This window comes from Pinus tabuliformis, chromosome 2_2, assembly GCF_031772625.1.
Source record: "Pinus tabuliformis cultivar Carrire ecotype Pingquan chromosome 2_2, CPIR1, whole genome shotgun sequence".
In the NCBI taxonomy this organism is placed as follows: Eukaryota; Viridiplantae; Streptophyta; class Pinopsida; order Pinales; family Pinaceae; genus Pinus; species Pinus tabuliformis.
This window is the reverse complement of record NC_142300.1, coordinates 434,825,061-434,831,297: the sequence shown is the minus strand read 5'-3', so window position 1 is coordinate 434,831,297 and position 6,237 is coordinate 434,825,061. Positions and strand designations below refer to the sequence as shown.

At 36.7% G+C, this 6,237-nt stretch overlaps 1 pseudogene; it reads right to left on the bottom strand.

Moving 5' to 3' along the window:
• Positions 1 to 4,154: 4,154 nt before the first annotated feature.
• Positions 4,155 to 5,888, bottom strand: LOC149193129 (putative UPF0481 protein At3g02645 pseudogene; annotated as a pseudogene).
• Between the last annotated feature and the right edge of the window lie 349 nt (positions 5,889 to 6,237).

Below are 6,237 nucleotides of genomic sequence, written 5' to 3'. Positions count from 1 at the left end.
TAAGATTGAGTTTTTTCTTGGAGATAAGATTAATGAAGATTTGCCTGCAAACAATCAACGTTACAGGTATTGTAAAGTGTCATTGTCATGATCTCGTGCGTTGAAACGAAACTACTTTGGCCGCTTGACTCCACCAGTTGGACACGCAATTTATAAGAAATTTATGTTGTTTCATTTATATATTCATATTATTATAATAATAAAATAAATGTAAATAGAATTTTTTTTAATCATAATTTTATTTTATGATAAGAATAAAAATCTCCAAAAATGTATAATATGCGGCAGTTTAATTAATGGTCGTTGTGTTATGAAGTATTATGTAAATTGTGAGATTTAAGATTTATTTTTTATTATTTATTTATTTATTTATTGGAACTAGGTTAAACTAGCTTTCAATATTGATAAAAGAACGATGTGTCCATGAGTGGAATGCCAGACAAGATAGTTAAGTATTTTTTTTGTAATCATTCTACCAGTGTGATGCCCCTTGGGATGGTATTCTTCTTCTTCTTTTCAAACTAGGTTGAATCAGGCTTACTTATATATTAGAAGTAGGCTGATTCAACCCTAATGTTGGATGAAAAAACAATCAACCCACCAATGGGATGCCCCCAATACTCTTTGGGATAGTTTAATTTCCACAAAGGTGTTTCCCATCGTCAACCCCTCCCCATAAAATTTGAACCAATGGCCAAGTGGAAACTAAACCCACACAAACCAATTTATTTACACCTCATGAATAAATTCCTTTATATATTAACCCTAAAAAGATTTCCAAAATTATAAATTATCTTCAAATGTCTGCCTATCTCATTTACAATTCAATGATTGGGAAAATTTTATTGCACTGCTTAGTAAATTTTTTCAATGATTTATTTTATTAGAATATAAAAATAGAAGGATAAAATTTTAAAAATTGTATAACATGAAATATTTATTGTTAAATAATATTTTATAAATGTGAAATAAATTTTAGTTTTTTTTAATTTATATATAAAGAAAAAAATAATATTTACAACTTATATAAATAATAATTTTGTATTTATATAATGGTAAAAGAAAGTACAATTTACTTTCCATATAAGTAAAAGGAGTTATTAAAAAAAATGCACAAATCTTATCAGATGAATAAAATCTTTCAAAATCATGAATTATCTCTAGTGTATGGGCATCCTATTTCTTTTTTCTTTTTTCTTTTTCCCTGAGAAAAAATTGTAATTCATTAAGATAAACAAAATTACATGTTGTTTGTGCATTGCACAGTCAGAGATGTGGTCCTATAAAGTTATGTTGCCAAAAAAATCATGTTCATGTTGCAAATATACATTAACAATTTTGTTTCAAAGAGTGCATCAAAGTATCCTTCCCATGAATTGTTGTCCAAAAACCAGTCATGTATGAAATATAATACATATGTACTATTGTTCGAGGCAAATATATGAAAACCATAAAGCTGGTAATAAATAAGAAAATTGTTTATTTTTTATGCCTTCATTATCAATGAAAGAGCGATGGAAATATTCGGTTGTGACCCCTTTCATCTGCTCGAAGTACCCGACTTAGAGGGTTGGTCTGATGCATGGTTCATTTTCCTATAGATGTGTTTGCAAGAAATCATATTAAAATGATGTTTAAGATGGTGAACCACAAGAATGAGACATAGAGTGTAAATATGAGAGCGTTACACCTCATTGAACCAATTAATAGCAAACATGGAATCACCAAATATTTGAATAGAGAGGATCCACTTTTCAATGGCAAACTAGAGGAGAAGCTTTAGACTCAACAACTATGCATAATTGTTAGATCCTCTTCAACTCCACTATGGAGCTTGAAAGAATGGCTCTCATGCACATATAATACTCACCTCCCCCACAAGAACGATCTACAGAGGCAACACCATCAAAATATGCCCAGGGAAGGGAGCTATCAAACTGCTTAGCCACAACATTACCGAGGGGTGAGATGTTTCTTCCGCATGGAGAAGATCAAAGTCAGCCAAAACTTTTATTGCCACTAGATCAGGGTTGGAGCATTTTTCCTTGAAGATAGCTCAATTATGCGCATTTCATAGGCCCCAACATACCAAGGGAGGCAGATTTCTGAATTTCTTTGGGTTGATTATGTCCCACCATTCCTTCCAAACTTCCCTAAAAGATACCCCAACCTAGATTAGGATACTACCCAGTTTATCTATAATATGGCTCTAAACAGCCTTAGAGAAAGGGCACTCTAGGAAGAGATTATCTATGGCTTCTCACGGGGGACTCACTCAGTGAACCTTTGACATATCACATGCATTCGTGGCATATTAAACGATACCCTTAATTTGACTACATATTGGGAAATCCATCTAAAAATCACATTATTTAACCCACTACCAATATGAACCCAATACAACTTCCCAATTTAAAAAATCCCTACTTTCAATAGATATTGTAGGTATCCATTTTTTCATTATCATTTTTTATACCCCTTTATATTTTTTTCATTAACTTTAAGCTCCATTTTTTATATTTGCCAATATAAAAACTCTTTACCCCCTATATATACCCCAATATATTATGTCATTTTTTCTTCATTATATATCCCCCAATATGAACCCACGTGGTATGATATTGCTCCCCTAGTGAAACCCCCGTGTGGCTTCTGTTCTTTTTTTGCATAGGGCACACCATCTGGGGTCATGCATATTTTGATGTTGAAGAAGGTCCCAGGTGGGAATTTTACTTTCCATTATGCACCACATAAAAAGATGAGTTTTCGGGGGACTTTTTAGTTTCCAATTTTTCTCCACCACCAGATCTCCATCGAGAGCTATCTGTAACTTGAGATAAGAACATAGCCTTCTTTTGGCCCATATATTTCCCATAGAGAGTGAATCCATCTAAGTGTATCTTGGTCTTCATCTTTGATTCTAACATGGGTTGTGTTAAGTGGCCAACACCCAACCCTGAGACTAGGTCGAAAATCTATCTGTAAAAAATCACCTCACCTTAACCCTTGTGAAGTGTCCACTTACTAATCCAAGTTCCCTAGTGTAGTTAGAAAAATAGGGTATATATATATATTCTTTCTGAGTCCTCAAAACTCAATATAAGTGCTACTGTGAAAATGAGACATTCGAGGTAGCCCCTGCATGGCCCACCTTACCTTGTCTTATCGCTACAAAAACATTAATACCATATTGTCATGTATAATATATTCATATACAATATGGACATAATTCCAAACACATATATATTCCCTCCCACACACATATATATAGTTTGCGTGATGCTAAACTATTATTGTCACCATGTCCCAATCGAAGAGAGAGGTCTATGGACTATGGAAACTGGACAAAGAAAACTTGAGGTCACTAAACCATTTTTTCTTCATTGTAATACAAGTATCATTTTGGGTGCGTAAATCGTTTTACTCACCATTAATTAAGTACAATATAATAATACCCACCGTTAATTCACACTATTAAATACTCACTGTTAAATACAATATAAGGAGGGAGATCTTAAATGAAGAGACATTTTATGAGTTCTAAGAATTATATTCTAAAAATTATATTCTATATTCGATGGTCCACGATACTGCCATGAACTAAATCTTCTATCCCCAGGTGGCCCTAAACACATTCTCCAACTGACCGACCATGTTGCCTTCCCGTTCTCGGTCAGCAGAAATGGATCTTTTTCGAGCCAGCAATTATTCCCTAACGAATTTGCCCACCGCATAGACTACTCCCTAAAAAAATACATTTACGATAAACTTGAATAATGATAATAATTATTAATTTAATTTGTATGTCTTTAAATTTCTAACACAAAATAAATTAAATACAATCCACACAAATACGATTACATATAAAAAAAATAAAAATAAAAACCTGTGACCGTATTTCTAAATAATACATAAATGGTGCAAAAACATTCAGTTGACTCTTTTGTTTTTTTTTTTTTTTGAGTTTTCACGATTCCCATCAACCTTACAGGTATTGTAAACGCTGAGACTTCCGCGATTTGGACACGCAATTCAAACCACATTTACAAGAGAACAAGCAAACAAAGAATAAACTTAGAAAAAAAGGGCTGAAAGTGGCAGCTGTGGCAGCTGGCAGTTTTCTATCCATACGATCCCTGGTCTGGTAAGAGGTTTCACTGGTTTACCCACTTCCTGCAGTCATACACAGAGCAGAAGGCCTGCAAGCAAGTGACCACCAACAGTATCACTGCAGCTACTAGAGACAGGATTTTCCACGACCTGTATATGTGTTCCTTCACAAACTTGATCACCACAACTTTCCACTTTCCATTATAATATGTATTAATATCCTCTATAACCTTGTCTAGAAATTCAACTTTTGTGAGATGAACGCACCTACCCATGCTGTTCCACAGGCTCGCAACCTCTCCGTCGCTCTGGAAATGGTCGGAAATTATTCCGCTCTCTCTCAACCTTCTCACATCTTCTTCGCTGTCGATCATCCCGTTCAACAACATGGTGTATCGTGTGAAAACCGTGGCACCGGAGGCCAGGGAAGCTTCGAAAGCCACCATATTTCTCAGGATTACCTCTGTGTTGCGGTCCAATTTTATTTTGGGGAGGTAAAGCGTGGCAGTCTTCTGATCAAATTGTATTGTGGTGAGGTCGCCATCGGTAGGAACCAATTTAACTCCCGCAGAGTATAAATCGCCCACGGACGGAATGGACAGTTCGTCTCGGGTGGGCGGTAAGATCTTAACGGCGGATTCTCTTCCCTCTCCCTCCTTCTCCTCGGATTTGACACGAAGTGACAGAATTCTTTTAAACGCAATCCAAACAGGTAGGTTCAGCGATCGCCGCTGCAACTCCCTGAGAAATCGAATGGGGCGAAAGTTTAAAGAGGATATCGCCATCCATAGCAAATTGAAGGGTTCTGTAACGATTGACATGTCTGCTGTATCGGGTGACTCGTGTTCTTCCTGGTCATTTGGATCTGGATTTTGATTGCTGGAAATGCTAGGAACGATAGTGTAGTACAGCACCTCCAGTATATGCCCTCTCTCGTTTCTACTGAGCTTCGAATCCTGGGGCAACTTGAAGGTAAAAGGCGATAATTCTTGGCAAACAAGCCTCAGCAGGTTTTCCAGCCTCTCCTCTGCGTTGGCTCTAGAATCCAACTGCAACTCCAAAAGCTTTTGCAATAGAAAGAGCGGCAACTGATTTTCGAGCATCATGACATCTCTGAGAACAGAGTTGTAGGCAGCGCTGGTTCCACTCGGATCTAAGATTCGCCCCAGAGGCCTGACGTCCGCGTCTGAGCATTTGTCGACGTTTCTGACATAAAACTGTAAACATTCCAGAAGGAAGGCGGCATCCAGAGCCAAGAGCCATGCCAAGGTTTCATCCTTATATTCGATGAATTTGTGATAGCAGCTCCGAATTTGCCAGTCGAGCTTCTGAAACTCCTCCACAACTACGGCCTCAAACTTGCCGAGTCCATTTATTCTTTTCTGAAATCGGCGAACAATTGTCAGTTTGTAGCGCTCCATATCATAGAGCTCCGATTTGCAGTGGTGATAGGGACCGATGGAAACGGATTGAGGAATGAACGCTTCCGGCTTCTGTACCAATAATTCTCTCGGCACACTGAACATTGACGCACACAGCTCCTCTGGTTCTTCTTGTGATACATCGAGACTTTCCTTAATTTGAAGAAGCCAACCATTCTCATCGATCTTCGTTTGTACGGCGTTGGTGTTAGATTCCATATTCAAGGGGCGAAGGTTGGTGAGAAGGATATTCCAGAGAGAAAAAGAAAAGAGTGAGCTCTGAAATGTACGCGAGACCGTAAATGAGCCCGCAGCCTTGTATGAAGCTATTGCCGATTGCCTGAATATTCGAGGCATTTGCAACCGGTTTAACCACAGGCGTCATGGATGGAATGGAAGAGATAGCTTCCACCACAAAACATCCATACACTTTGGATAATTTGTTTGAATAATTTGTATATTTGAATAATTCACTTTGGATAACGTGTTTGAATAATTTGTACATTTGAATAATTTGTATAATGTAAGATTCTAATATTAATTATTATTTTTATTATTATTATCTAATTTTAATGTTAGGCAGTTTGAATATTTTGTATAATTCGCATAAGATAAGATTTGAAGATTAATTGGGAAGTGGGTTTGGGTCAATGTTAAATAATATTGGGGCATTTTAAAGCGAAGAATAGCCACTATAAAATGGGAG